At 37.7% G+C, this 15,060-nt stretch overlaps 1 pseudogene; it reads left to right on the top strand.

The window, feature by feature from the left end:
- The window catches only part of LOC124501892 (serine/threonine-protein phosphatase 4 catalytic subunit-like), a 125,496-nt pseudogene extending 110,935 nt beyond the window's left edge, over positions 1 to 14,561 (top strand).
- The last annotated feature ends 499 nt before the right edge of the window (positions 14,562 to 15,060 follow it).

Genomic DNA, 15,060 nt, shown 5'->3' with positions numbered 1-15,060 from the left:
TACACCAAAACTCTGTCTCTGAGAAACTAGTTTTGAAAATCCAATAAAAAATCTGAAGTGTGTAATATTTAAATTCAAAACCACTTCTTAAGCAGAGAGAGGAGTGGCTATATCCAGTCATTGAGGCAGAGTGGGACTTAATGACAGCCCTTTCTAAGGTTCTGTTCCACATTACCTTCTTGTGACCTGAAAATGTCACTGGATGCCGATTTCTCATCCCAATCAACTGCCAAACTGGGTAAAAGCAGTTCCTTACAGAAACCCAGATGCTGCCTCTAACCTAAACTGAGCTCAGCGAGTACATCTTAGCCTCCTGTTCCCCCTTTGCAGTCAAGGAAATAGCAGTTGATATCTTAATTGCTGTTATCTGGCAGAAAAATCATACACCTGTTGATGGATGGGCTCAAAACAATTTTAAAAGGAAACTTCACAAGTAAGACAAGATTCTTCTCTGGCCAGCACCACCCGAGACAGGCTACCGAAAGGTAGACGCAGTGCCCTGGGTTGATAGGATGCTTTTCCCCATGAGTACAGGTGCACGTCACCATGCTTCCTGACTGATGTGCGGTCAGCACCTCCTCAGACAATATTAGAACAGGAAATCCCACAGAGACCTGCCAGAAATCATCTCACCAGGACAATAGTTCCGGTTTGTGAATAATGCCTGGATAATGTATTTATAAAAGATGTTGGAGATTTTGAACCTTGGCAAATGATATATGTTTATAAATCCATTCTTAAGTGGACACATATTGTAAATGGGCAGGTCAGCTTACTGGGGATATCCTGTAAAATGTCTTTAATAAATATGTAATTAAGGAATAGGGCTTGATGGCTTTTCTGGATGGAATTCATGTTACAGCTACCTTCAAATCCAATAGCTCAGGCTTGTTTGTTGAAGCTTCTTCTGATCTCAGGAGAATAACTGTATTCCCCAACTGCTACCACAAACGTTTATCTCATTCTGTGTTTTCTTGGTTTTCTAAAGTCTAATTGGGCCACCTCTACCTACACGTGCTCAGCTTTCCAGTGATTCATTTCATATGTTCCTTCTGCTTATTTCAATTTGGAATTTGTTCCTATCATTCCCATATGTCAACAGGTTACTTTAAATTCAGCTGTCTTATATAGGGCCCCAAGAAGACCATGATTTTCATACCAGGGAAAACAGTTACAGAAAAATAAGTTCAGTATTTGTGTGAGCTAGTTAATGCCAAAGTGTTCATTTCCCACGGATCCCTAACTCCTGCACAAATGAAACTTGAGAAACCTGTCTCCTCACAGAGGCCCTAATGGTGTCAACTCCTTCTGCTTCTCAGACAAATCTTCTGTTTTCTTTTCCGTGCGACCCCAACTCTCTTCTGAAGAGTGATGATGCTGAGTGCTTCGTAAACACCCTCAGCCCAAAGTGGAAGCATATGCTACTCAGAAGCTTTTATCCCCAAATTCTGTAGATCAGCTTCTCGACACAATTGTCTCACGTGGATGGCTCCCAGAGTCAGCTGTTCTCATCCATCTCCTTCTTCTTATTAAGGACTACTGTTCAACTGTTTGAACAAATGGAATGCTTTGAAATGTTCCTTTAAGAAAATGCTATAGCTATTTTATTTTTTTAAAAGACACAACACCATTTAAATATGAGATTGTATTGGGGCACCTGGGTGGCTCAGTCGGTTAAGCATTCAACTTCAGCTCAGGTCATGATCTTGCTGTTCGTGAGTTCAAGCCCCACGCGGGGCTCTGTGCTGACAGCTCAGAGCCTGGATCCTGCTTTGGATTCTGTGTTGTCTCTCTCTGCTCCTGCCCTGCTCGTGCTCTGTCTCTCTCTCAAAAATAAACAAACATTAAAAAATTTTTTTTTCATATGAGAATGTATTAATTTTACCAGAGAAATGATGACTAAGTATTCAAAAGACTTAGTTCCCATAAAAGATATAACACTAGCACTCTTGTGGTGCTCAATTAATGAAGCGTTTGAGTGATGTGGGAATACCAAGGCTTTGTCAACAAAGAATGAGAACATCTGGGTGAAAAAGTCAAATAGCATGATGCCAGTAGTTCATACTGAGAGGTCACATTTGAGATAGAAATGTTTCTCGGGGCGCCTGGGTGGCGCAGTCGGTTAAGCGTCCGACTTCAGCCAGGTCACGATCTCGCGGTCCGTGAGTTCGAGCCCCGCGTCGGGCTCTGGGCTGACGGCTCGGAGCCTGGAGACTGTTTCCGATTCTGTGTCTCCCTCTCTCTCTGCCCCTCCCCCGTTCATGCTCTGTCTCTCTCTGTCCCAAAAATAAATGAAAAACGTTGAAAAAAAAATTTTTTTTAAAAATAGAAATGTTTCTCTTTTAACTAATCATTTTGTTATTTTAGCATCTCCATCAATAAACTTACACAGCATTTGGTATAAAGCAATTTCTAAGCTCTTTGCTTCCCCTAATAGCCCTCCTGACAAGGTGGCATAATATTATTGCCATTTGATAGATAACAACTGATACCTACAGAGTCAGCTAGGTTTGACTGCCTCATGGCCAAGACCGGAGAGTAGCATGGCTCTAGCCTGATTTGTCGCGGTAGCATTTCAGCTTGACTGCAGTATTACTAACAATGGGTATTGGCCGGCTTAGCTTCGGTAGCCTCTTTTTTTTTTCTTTTTCTTTTTTTTTTTAATTTTTTTAACCTTTATTGATTTTTGAGACAGAGAGAGAGAGAGCATGAACGGGGGAGGTTCAGAGAGGGATGGAGACACAGAATCTGAAACAGGCTCCAGGCTCTGAGCTGTCAGCACAGAGCCCGACGTGGGGCTCGAACTCACAGGCTGTGAGATCATGACCTGAGCCGAAGTTGGACGCTCAACTGACTGAGCCACCCAGGCGCCCCGGTAGCCTCTTTTTAAGCAGGGATTTTGGCAGTACACTTCAGAGCAAAGTAGTCGTCTCTTTTCTGTGGCCAGGGAAGCTTTGCAGCCATTTTTTATTCCATGATGTTACCTTGTTAGTTCTCCGGCAACAGCAGACACACATTGCATTCTTTTCCGTGTTGCTTGTGAGTAGTTACTGAATCTGACCTGTTTTTTAATGCAAACATTATGCAGACTGCAACCAGACAATGGGAAGTCTGTTTGCAACCTGAGCAGGGCTGGATGCAGTCTTTCCCAGTGGGTATCTATCGTTTCAGGTGCTGCTGAAGAATTCATTGTCGAATTTTCATTTTTCAACTGTTTGTTAAAACCACATACCAAGTCAAATTTAATTAGTTATATTCATCCGGCAGATGGTACAATATTCTATAATAAAGTATAAATTCCTTTACTTAATTGAGTAATGCATTTCATATGATCTCTTTTACAAATATCAAAACTGATTCTCCTTCAACAGTCCTGCGCATTATTTGGATACAGGCCCAAACAGGTTAAAATTGATTTAATACTTTCCCCCCTCAAAGAACATTATGTAAATGAAAGCAAGTCTGTCCTGAGTGACTTATTTTAATGTCTGCTTCTACATGAATTACATCTGCATCTGGGAGAAAGAGGTGGGAGTAAAATTGTGCGGGAATAAGTTTCTGAAACTTTGAATGCAACATGTTATAGAGACGGTTGTATTTAAATAATACAATTTGTTTCTCACTGGAAGAAGCTAATATCCATTATTAGTTTCCTGAAATCAAGTCTTTGATAATATTAGATATATGCTTCATAGATCTGCTGATTTTCCTTCTAGGACAGCCAATTAATCTGGACATTAGAACTGGGATGGGGGTCCTATCTCTATATGTTAATTGTACATTATTACAGGCATCTGTAACACCCAAACCATTATGGACAACATGGGATAAATAGAATATTGAATTCTTGGTAGATCTTGGATTGCTTCTTTACCACCCAAGGCTCAAAAGGGATTTCATTTCTCCCCTAAACATTGTATCATCACTTGCTGCATGTGCCCGCTTTTTCCTCAGGTAGAATCCATAAAAGGGTACAAACTAATTCACTGAATGCAGAAGTGGAAGAAATTTTATGCATCTTTTATTCCAGAGATGATATATATTCTGTACATCCACCAGAACTGCTTTGCTTCAGTGCCTGCGGTAGCCGCTGGTGATCATGGCCCATGTGGCTTCTTAGTCTTCTTTGACAAAGCCCTCCAGCCAGGAAGTGAACCTTGTCTGCCATCCTCTTTGTTTCTAACTCTTTTATTATACTCGTAAGGAACTTAAGCCACAAAGACGTTTTGTAGAACCCTTTAACTCAGTCACAGAAGTAACTAATGTCCAGGATAAGACTAATAAATATCTCAACTCCTAGCCAGATATTTTCCCACCACATTATGTTACCTCCTGAATGAAAAAAACCTATGGCACAGACTGATGGGGAGGAAACAGAACTTTCCTCCACCTTATTACATTAAGTAGCTAGGGCCTACGAATTAAACTGGCATAAAACAGATGAACAGGAAAAAAAGTTGCAGTTTTTACTGATGTGAATATTTTTTTTATGTGCATAGGAGAAGTGACAGAAAAGATGTGAAAACGCAAAGAACTAGTTAGCAAAAGAGATTATATACCATTTTAACAAACGGCAATACATTGTGGAGAAGTGACTAGAAAGGGGAAAGGAGATTTGGGCTTCTAGTGGTGATAAGTTGTGGGAAGGTGAGTAGATGTACAAGGAATAAATATAATGGAAGACAAGGGTTATTTTGGTAAGGTTTGTTTATACTGATTCCTCTCAGTGTGACCCTCTGTCTTTGGTTGTAAGAGTTGGTTTTCTCTTCCTGGAGTCCTTCAACAAAGCAGAATTTATGCCCTGATTTTAGACATCTGAGGGGAGGGCAGAGAACTCTTCTTGCACGTGTTAATTCTCAGTTGCCTTCAGCTTAAAGTAATCATTATGCCAAAGTGCATCTTTTGCATATTATACATCTTTTGGGGTAGCACAGTCCGATCCTTTTTAAACTATAGAGAGTGAGGATATATAGCCACTATGGCTTCATGTTTCTTAGCTAACTTAGTGAAGGCACTAAGCAATCCTTCCAGCCACATTCACAAGCCATCTGCCCACCATCACCCCCCACTTAATCTCTGGGTGTTCTTTCTAGGCCCTGCCACTTAAAGTTTCTACATTCCAGCTTTACTAGTCATCTGTAAATTATCTAATATTTTTAATTCTTTCAGTTTCTAGATGGAAAAGATTCTACTTGTCTGAGCCTTTTGTGCATCTCTTATGGACCTATGCCCTCAAGTTCCATGATCAAACAGTTCCCTTACTCCTGGTTTCCTGGACTAGAATGTACTACACAGGCTGATCTCTTGGAAACCCTAGTGAAGTGCAAAAAGTATGTCTTCAGGGAGACAGATTTTGAATCTAGTCCCTGTTCTGCTAGATACTGGCAGCAAGACTCTAAGCAGAACCATTATGGACACCAAATTTCCATTCTTGTATGTCACCTAGGCCAGAGTTGAGGCTCAATAAATGATGAATGGTGTAGTTTTGATGATGATGATGATGATGACCACCACTAGTGGTGATACACTCCTCTGTTTTATATAGTTTTCTGTAAAAGAACCTACTTAATTATCTACAGATCTCTTCCTTTCCCCTATTTCTTTCCCCCATCCTTCCCCTTTACATACAAATCAGACACAACCTTACTCAAATGCCTATAATATTCACTTATTTTGAAAAGACAACCATGTCTTGATTTAGATTTCACTGACTTCATTACATGCTAAGATGTAACATTTAACTGTCTTACACAAAAGTCAACTTAGGTATAGCTCTTCCTTTAGGCATCAAGAAGATAGGCCATCAGCAAGCCTATAATATTCACTTATTTTGAAAAGATAACCATGTCTTGACTTAGATTTCACTGACTTCATTACATGCTAAGATATAACATTTAACTGTCTTACACAAAAGTCAACTTAGGCATAGCTCTTCCTTTAGGCATCAAGAAGATAGGCCATCAGCAACTGGCATCCAAAGGCTGTGCTGGTCTCTCTCCCCTATTCACTCATATCTCTTCCCTGTAATCTTTGGAGGAGAGTTAGTGGCTAGTTCAGTGTGTCTTACATCATAGGCAATTATTTCTCAAAGAATAAATGAATTAATGTTATCTGGGATGGGAGATAGGAAAAAATAAGGTCAATTCCCCAGCCGCTATGATTTGGGGATAATGAATATTTGGAAATTATTTGGACAAAGAAATGAAAATTACTTAATTGACAGTGATTAAAGCTATTTAATTGACCCTTTTCCCTTTGAAACATAAATAGATGATATAACAAGTTCCCATTTAGATGCATTTAAGCAGAAAGATTCATTTTCTTTTCTTTTTTTTTTATGAAAAGCCAAAGCACTGGATGATTCATATTTCTAGGAAAATATTCCTATAGGCATTTTCATCTCTGAATAAACATTCATCTTCAAAAGTATGTTTTTAATAAAAAGGAAGGCTTGTGCATTTATTTTATGACATTTCATGGTGAATGAGCTCCAGAGATTTTTTTTTTTTAAAGTCTGAAGGGAAAAAGGGTAAGGGTGCCTGAGTGACAGTAGGTGAAGTATCCGACTCTTGGTTTTGATTTAGGTCATGATCTCATAACTTTGTGGGTTCGAGTCCCACATTGGGTTCTGCACGGGCAGTACACATTGGGATTCTCTCTTTCTCCCTCTCTCTCTCTGCCCCTCCCGCACTCACTCTGCCTCTCTCAAAATAAATAAATACACATTAACTAACTAACTAACTAGGTCTATAGGGCTCACCCTAGACATGCCTGTGTCATAGGAAAAACTTGTTCTTTGCTTTCTACACACAGGACCAATCAATCCTAGCAGCAGGCAAAGAAGATGGCATAATTGTGGTAGAACAGGAATTGTTCTGTAACATTGAACTTCTTGGCATAATGAACTGGTAATAAAAATCCAACCATTAAACCTGTATTGTTTTGACAAGCTATTTATCTCCCTGTTACAATGTAGACAACCCTGTTCTGGAAGGGAAATATTTATTATGTTCTTTCTCAGGGAACATTTTCACTGAAGGAAAGTTCAAAAACATGCCACTGAGTGGGAAAGGATATTTCCTATATATTGTCAATAAATGGCTCATAGAAAGAATGAATATGCTAAACATATTTAAAGAAAGGTAGATAATCCAACAGAAAAATAGGCAAATGGCTTGAATAAGCATTTGCAATACAGGGTGTTCTGGTCATGCCTATCATTGCTTAATAGGAAACCCTCAAAAAGATTAAACTTGTTTCCAGGTCAATCACTGAGTCCCAAAACAAACCTCCAAAATAATCAGAGAAAGACAAAAATATCCAGCACTTGACAAGTGAAAATTCACACTATCTAGCATTTAATGAAAAATTACCAGATGTGCAAAAAAAAAAAAAAAAAAAAAAACAGAAAAATATCTAGAATGCAGAGAAAACTCAATAAGACGAGACCCAGAAATCACTCAAGTAATAGTAAAAAACAATATTAAAACAACTTTTATAATTGTATTCCATATGTGTAAGAAGGTAGAAGAAAACATGAATATGTTAATGACGGACTGGAAGATAAAAATGAGCAAAATAGAAATTCTAAAATTCCAGAGAGAAAGAAAGAAAATTTCAGGAGAGAAAAGTGAACCAAATGGGATTAATAGGAGGTTAGATGTTGCAGACAAAAACAGTAGACTTGAAGATGTAACAATAAACTTTGCAATAATATTAAACACAGGAAAAATATGGTTAAAAAAAAGTGAGCTATAAGGCAACTTCAAACTGCTTACCATATTTGTAATTAAAGTCCTTGAAGGAGAGGAGAGAGATAGAAGCCAGAGAAAAAAATTTAAACACTGGCCAATTATTTTTTCAAATTAGATAAAAATAATAAGCTTATACTTCATAGAAGTACAACAAAGCCATTCCAAGAAATATGAAGAAGCTGATACCAAGATACATCACAATCGAGTGACTGAAAACCAGAAAAATCTTAAACCAACAGCTAGAAAAAAAAAATAGAAACATTATGTACATGGGAGCACAGGTATCAGTGATTGCCCTGGGAGAGGGGAGAAAAGGAGGAATAGGATTAAATAATTACAAAGGGGCACAAGGAAACTTTTAGGGGTGATAAATATATTCATTACCTTGATTGTGGTGATGGTTTCACAGGTGTATACCTTCGTCAAAACTTATCAAACTGTACATTTTAAACATGCAGCTTATTGTATATCAATTATATCTCAATAAAGCTATTAGTAGCTTCATAATGAGAAACTACTACACAGCCACTAAAATAGATAAAATTAAAAAAATAGTACCAGGTATTATTAGCAAAAGTGAAATGTTCACACACTGTTGTGACAGCATAATCAATAAACCACTTTGAAAAATTCTTTGACAGTGTATCTAAAGCTGAACTTGTAGCATACACTGTCCACCAATAATTATGCTACGAAGTGGATAGCCAGGAGAAATAAGTGTATATGTCTACAAGATTACATGTGCACGAATAGGACTACTCATAACAGCCTCTTCTGGAAAATTTCAAAATCCAAAAAAATAGAGTGGGTAAAGTATGGCATATTCATAATATAGAAAACTGTACAGAAAGTGAAGGAAAGGCTGCTAAACATAACCATCTGGATGACTCTTAGAGACATAATGTTTAGCAGTAACAAATGAGTATGTATCATATGGTTCTAACTATATAAAGTTCAAATAAGCACCACTAATTTAGGGATAGCAGTCATAATGATGGTTCCCTTTGTGGGAGGAAGTGACTGGGAGGGAGAACTAGAGGCAGTTGGGGTGCTGATTATTTATATTTCTTCATCTGGAGACTGGTAACACATTTGTTCAATTACAATTTAAAAAGTAACATACATTTTATAAAAGACCCACAAAACAAAAGGAAATATATTGAACACTTAAAAAATTTTGTTTATGGTGGGGAGAGGAAAGAGAGAGATGGAGATAAAAAATGGTAGGAGGATATGAATAAAGAAGATGTGTCATATAGACATACACAATGGAATATTACTCGGCCATCAAAAAAAGAATGAAGTCTTGCCATTTGCAATGATGTGGGTAGAGCTAGAGTGTATTATGCTAAGTGAAATATGTCAGTCAGAGAAAGGAAAATACATATAATTTCACTCATATGTGGAATTTAAGAAATAAAACAGATGAACACAGGGAGAAAAAGAGAGGCAAACCAGGAAATAGACCCTTAAGTATAGAAAATAAACTATGGGTTACTTGAGGGGAGCTGGGTGGGGGGATTAGCTAAATGGGTGATGGGGACTAAGGAGGGTACTTATTGTGATGGGCAGTAGGTGTTGTACATAAGTGGTGAATCACTAGATTCTACTCCTGAAATTAATATTATTATATGTTAACTGGAATTTAAATAAAAACTTGGAGAAAATAATCAACAAAAAACAAAAGTGATGCATAGAAACATGAAAAAAAAGGGTGGAAGGAAGGAAGGAAGGGATTTAACTGTGATGTATCTGCTTATGAAGAAGGGTTATTCATAAGTATAAAATGTACTGTTAAGTATGAAATAGTATGTACCATACAAGGCATTCTTACTTTGTCAGGCCCAGATCTATCCTTATCTAAATGTCTACACTTGCTACACTCCTCCCATCCACCCTTTTTACTACCATCTTCCCCATTAACAATAACAACAAAAAGTTGACATTAATTATTTGGTGGTAAAATTAGATAGTAGGTATAGTTTCAAACACAGTTTAAAGAAATCCTGAAATCCTTCAACCAATATGGCAATATCCTGAGATTCCCATATATTTAATTATATTATTTGTCCTCAAAACCCATACTTTCATACCCTTTTTTAGAAAATTCTGAAGCTACTACATGTCTCAATAGTAGGCAGCCCACTAATTAGGTAAGAAGTCCTAAGGAATATTCCAAATTCTTAAAGAAAGTTTAACTGTGAACCACTAAAAATCAATAAAATGCACAATGAGGGGCACATGGCTGGCTCAGTCAGTGGAGCATGTGACTCTTGATCTTGGCGTTGTGAGTTCGAGCCCCATATTGGATGTGGAGATCACTTAAAAAATAAAATGCACAAGGAAAAACAGAGCTTACAAATCCTAAATCTAAATGAAGATTTCCTACTGAGAAAGGAAATATTTATACCCCCCCCCACATTTCTAGCATACTTTTAAATGTTCAGACGCAGAGGGCCTTGTAATTTTTACTGTATTCTCTCTGAAACTTCCCTACCATTCACCTTCAACAGATAGATAAAAATGTCTATCTGTGTAAAAATAGAGATATAATGGAATATTATTCAGCCCGTGAGAAAGATCATGTGTAACAGTGTGGATGGGAATTATGCTAAATGAAATAAATCAGAGAAAGACAAATACTGTTATGATATTACTTACATGTGGAATCTAAGAACGTGAACTCATAGAAACAGGGTAAGTAGAAGGTTGTCATGGAAGGGTAGACGGAAATGGAAAGATGTTGATAAAAGGGTATAAACTTCTAGTTGTAAGGTGAATAAGTTCTGGGCATTTAATGTACAGCATGAGAACCATAATTCACAATATTGTATTATGTACTTAAGAGAATACATCTTAAACGTTATCACCACAAAAAGAAATGGTAATTATGAAACATGATGGAGTTGTTAGCTAACATTGTGGTGATAATCATTTTACAATATATAGATCTATCACATCAACACATTGTACACCTTCAACCTATACAATGCTACGTTTCAGTTATATCTCAGTAAAGCTGAAGAAAAATAGGAATACCTGAATACAAATAGACAGATAAGTAATATGTGATATATTCCTGTACTGGCAGATCATACACCCATTCAAAAAGAAAAAAATACTGTAAAAACTGTAAAAAAAAATAAAGTATATGGATTATCAGGTAGAACACTGAGCAGGAAGCTAGTGTCAAAGAATAATGGAAATTTTTGCTACATAGAAATTCAACTGTGAATCTATTATGAGCATAAAATTACAGTAAAAAAGTTTAAACTACTACATCAAAGTTTGAAACAAATGAGAGTAGGCTCATGTACTCCGACAGAATCAGATTACATATTACAATATGAAGTGACGTTAGAGAAAGGTGTTTGTTCAGAATTCCATGAGAAATTTAACTCTAGTAATAGGTATCTATAATGAAATGGCACTTTATCAAATTACTGCAGTGTTCACTGCCAGGTATGTAATACATATTCAATATTATAAAATCAGCTTAAATTTGGGGACTCTAACATTCCAGTGCTGAAAATATAGACGTCCCTGCCTTTGACTCCAATCCCCCTATATATATGTCTGCCACCTAGTCTGGCTTTAGATGTCAAATGCAAATATTTCAAATTTGTTAAAATGAACGTTTGCCTAATGGTGAATGTGGTAACTTTGTCACTATTCTTCCTCATCACCGATAATTAAAAACTTAACTTCTTGCAATATGATACTTTTAAATGACTTATTACACTCACACAACACACTTGTTATTACTTCATCACAGGACATCATATGACTTTACGTGAGCTCCATATCCTAGCAGTTAGAGATATATAAACAGCATAAAAACCTATGTCTTATGCAGTGTTTAGCAAACTATAATTGTTCTCTCTTTGACATTTGCTTCCTATCTTCCGTATCTCCAAGTCCTTGATGTGCACATTGAAAATGTCACCAAGTCCTCTGAAATTAACCACATCTTCACATTTGAACCAGAGAAACCTTGTTTATTTGCCCAAATCACTCATATTCAGGGAATTCCAAACTACAGACAGCTCCTTAAATTTGTATTAACTGTCTAGAAAAACACATATACTCATCCTGGTAGAAACAACATTGTCTTTCGTGAGAAATGTTTTCTGGCAGGGTAGGAAGAATCCTTTAAAACAAACATGTGTTCCTATATACTGCAGAATTATTAGACTTTGGTTAGATTGTTCTTTTGTTGGAGTGGGATAGTGTATCAAAGAATGAAGTCTTTTCCAGGCAGGGCAGTAAAGAGAAAACACACTAGTGAAAAAAGATCAATCCATACTGACACTTTGATGGCAAAACAAACTTAGGATCTAACCAATCAATCTTTTTCATCATTGCACACTCAGATCTGGCCAAGACAGCAATGCAAAGAGATGTGTTCATCTTCTCTTACTTCTGATGTTATGAGGGTAGTTTGCTTTTAAGCTATTTTGTAAAGTTGGGTGCTAATTTATTCCCTAAAGAACCTAATTTACATCATTATTATTTGTTATGCTCTAAAGTCAGATAATTGTTCTCACCTTTTCCTTCCCTTAACTCAGCTTTTTAACACCTTTTCTAGAGTCTGCATAGATGATTTTGTCATTTTAAAAATACTCTTTCAGGACGCTGTCTATCCAATTTGCAAGTTAAAGTACATGAAACGTGTTACTATCAAAATTTATAGAATTGTTTTGTATTTGACTACCATAAATTTTGTCAACATTTTTTTGACACTGAATGTAGACCATCCTAGACAAATGGTAGGTGCCCTCTCTGGTCCAGAGGATTGAAAATGATAGACACACATACATGTACACATATACCCTGTTGAAAAGTTAATCATAATGGTTACAAAGTAACTTTTCAGAATCAATTTCAATTCTCTGAAATTTTGAATTACCTATTAAACACTCTTCCTTCGCAAATAGTAATTAATGAAAAGAAGAATGTATATACAATGTGTCTTACTTTCTATTTTTAACATTCATTGAAAAATATGGCCAAGTTCATTAACTCAAATGAAAGGAAAATTTCCATGCCATTATTTATTTTCAGAAGAACTCAATATCTACATTTAAATTCAAAAGACAATAATATAGGGGTGCCTGAGTGGCTCAGTCAGTTGGGCATCCGACTTCAGCTCAGGTGATGGCCTCACAGCTTGTGAGTTCGAGCCCCACGTCGGGCTCTGTGCTGACAGCTCAAAGCCTGGAGCCTGCTGAGGATTCTGTGTACCCCTCTCTCTCTGCCCCTCCCCCTCCTCAAGCTCTGTCTCTCCTTCAAAAATAAATAAACATTAAAAAAGACAATAATATAGAACAGAGTTTCATCCTTTATATTAGTATTTCTTAATATAATTTTATTGCCTTATTACCCACTTAGGATTGTCTACACATTTTTTTCTTTTCTGGTTACTTACATGAAGCCATTTTTCAAGGAATATGATTCTGCATAGTATTGGCTTTGATAGAATGCATAATGTGTTCCTATCACTTATTATTACTAGATTATATATTACTAATAATATTTTCATTAAATATAATATTCCTATGTAGGTAGAAATCTATTAACACTTTTTAGAGGGTTAGCTATTTTTGGTGGGGGAAATAACTTGACAAACAAGATGCAGAATGTAGGATAATGAATGTGGACTAATAACAGAACCCTCCCAAAAAAAGATTGAAAGAAGAAATAGTTAAAATCTGAAGAAGAAATGAATAGAAATCAAGAGAAGCAGGGTAAGGAAGACTAGAGGTAAGGAGGGAGAAATACTACAAAAAGATAGAAGATGGAAGGCTAAGCAGCAGGGCAAGGAGCCAAGAAAAAGGAAGCAGAAGGGAGGGAGCTGGAGAGCCAGCCCGAGTTCCACGTAGTGGAGTGCGCTGGCTCTGACCCATGCAGCGCGAGTTCCACGTAGTGGAGCGCGCTGGCTCTGGGGCCAGGGTGTTAGGTCAGCTACCTTAATGCGCAGTGGGAGCAACTGCCATGCTGTGAAATCATCCAGGAGAGTGAAGTCAAGGTGTCCTGCATGCTAAGGCAGGAGAGATCTTGGTAAAGGAGACCAATGTACAGAGGGTGGAGTCACGGGTCACAATATGTGGCGACATCCACGGACGACTCTATGACTTCAAGGAGCTGTTTAATGTGGGTGGTAAGACCCCGAGACCAACTACCTTTTCATGAGAGACTGTATGGAACATGATTTCTAGGCATTGAAACATTCCTCCTGCTGCTGGTACTTAATGTTTAATATAATGACCACATCACCAAGATCCTGGGGAACCACTAGAGTTGCCAGATCCCCCAAGTCTATGGCTTCTTTGCTGAATGCCTGTGAGAATATGATTTGGTGACCACATGGTGCTACTGCCCTGAGCTCTTTTGACTACATCAGTCTGTCAGCCATCATTAATGGCAATCTTTTGTGTGCACGGGTACTTTCTCCCTCCATCCAGACTCTAGACCAGATTCAGATGACTGACTGAAAGCAAGAGGTGCCTCATGAGGGGGCCATCAGACCCTGAAGAGAGCTTCTGGTGCTGCCTACCTATTTCATGGTAACATGCAGCCAGGGATGTTGGCCTGATCTGCTGTGCCCACCAAATGGTGAGGGAAGGTTACAGGTGACACTTCAATAAAACTGTGCTCACTGTGCTGTTTCTACCATTCTAGGAATGTGGCAGCCATCTGGGAACTGCATGAACACATCTCTGGAAAGATTTCATTATCTTCCAGGCTGCCCCGCAAGAGACATGTGGCATCCACTCCAAGAAGCTCGTGGATAACTACTTCCTGTAACCTTTTGACCCCTCTCCCCCTCCAATTCCTCTGGCCTCAGGCCACTGTGATTCTGCCCTCTTCTCCAAAAAGAAGCTGGGCTTTGGGGCTGGGGGACCATCGGTGACTCTGCTGTCATCCTCAAAGAGGACACTTCAAGAATGAGGACTTTTCCTGGAGAGGCTTGGAGCCTCAGCTCCATGTTCCTTTTGTTTCTCCCACTTGAACCATTAATGTGCCATTTTTCTCTTTTCCCCCTTTTTTCTTTGGTTTCAGATAAAATTTTGAGGAAAAAATGTATTGAATGAGTTTTAAAGGAAAATACTAAATAATAGTTCAGGAGTTATTTAAATATGGAAAACCATGAAAATGTGGCTCTAATGACTACAAGTTAGAATACACTCTTCTATTTCACACTTCTTTCTGAGAAAGTTCCCTACTTTAAGGTTCCCTAGCTTGTGAATGACTCGAGAGTTAATTCCCATAAACTCTGTTATATCTCAGTCTATCAGATAAATTT

Source organism: Lynx rufus, unplaced genomic scaffold (assembly GCF_022079265.1).
Source record: "Lynx rufus isolate CCGP_SWC_20201006 ecotype Redwood Valley unplaced genomic scaffold, mLynRuf1.p SCAF_7, whole genome shotgun sequence".
Classification (NCBI taxonomy): Eukaryota; Metazoa; Chordata; class Mammalia; order Carnivora; family Felidae; genus Lynx; species Lynx rufus.
Note: the sequence above shows the minus strand (reverse complement) of the source record. Positions and strands in the feature narration are given on the sequence as shown.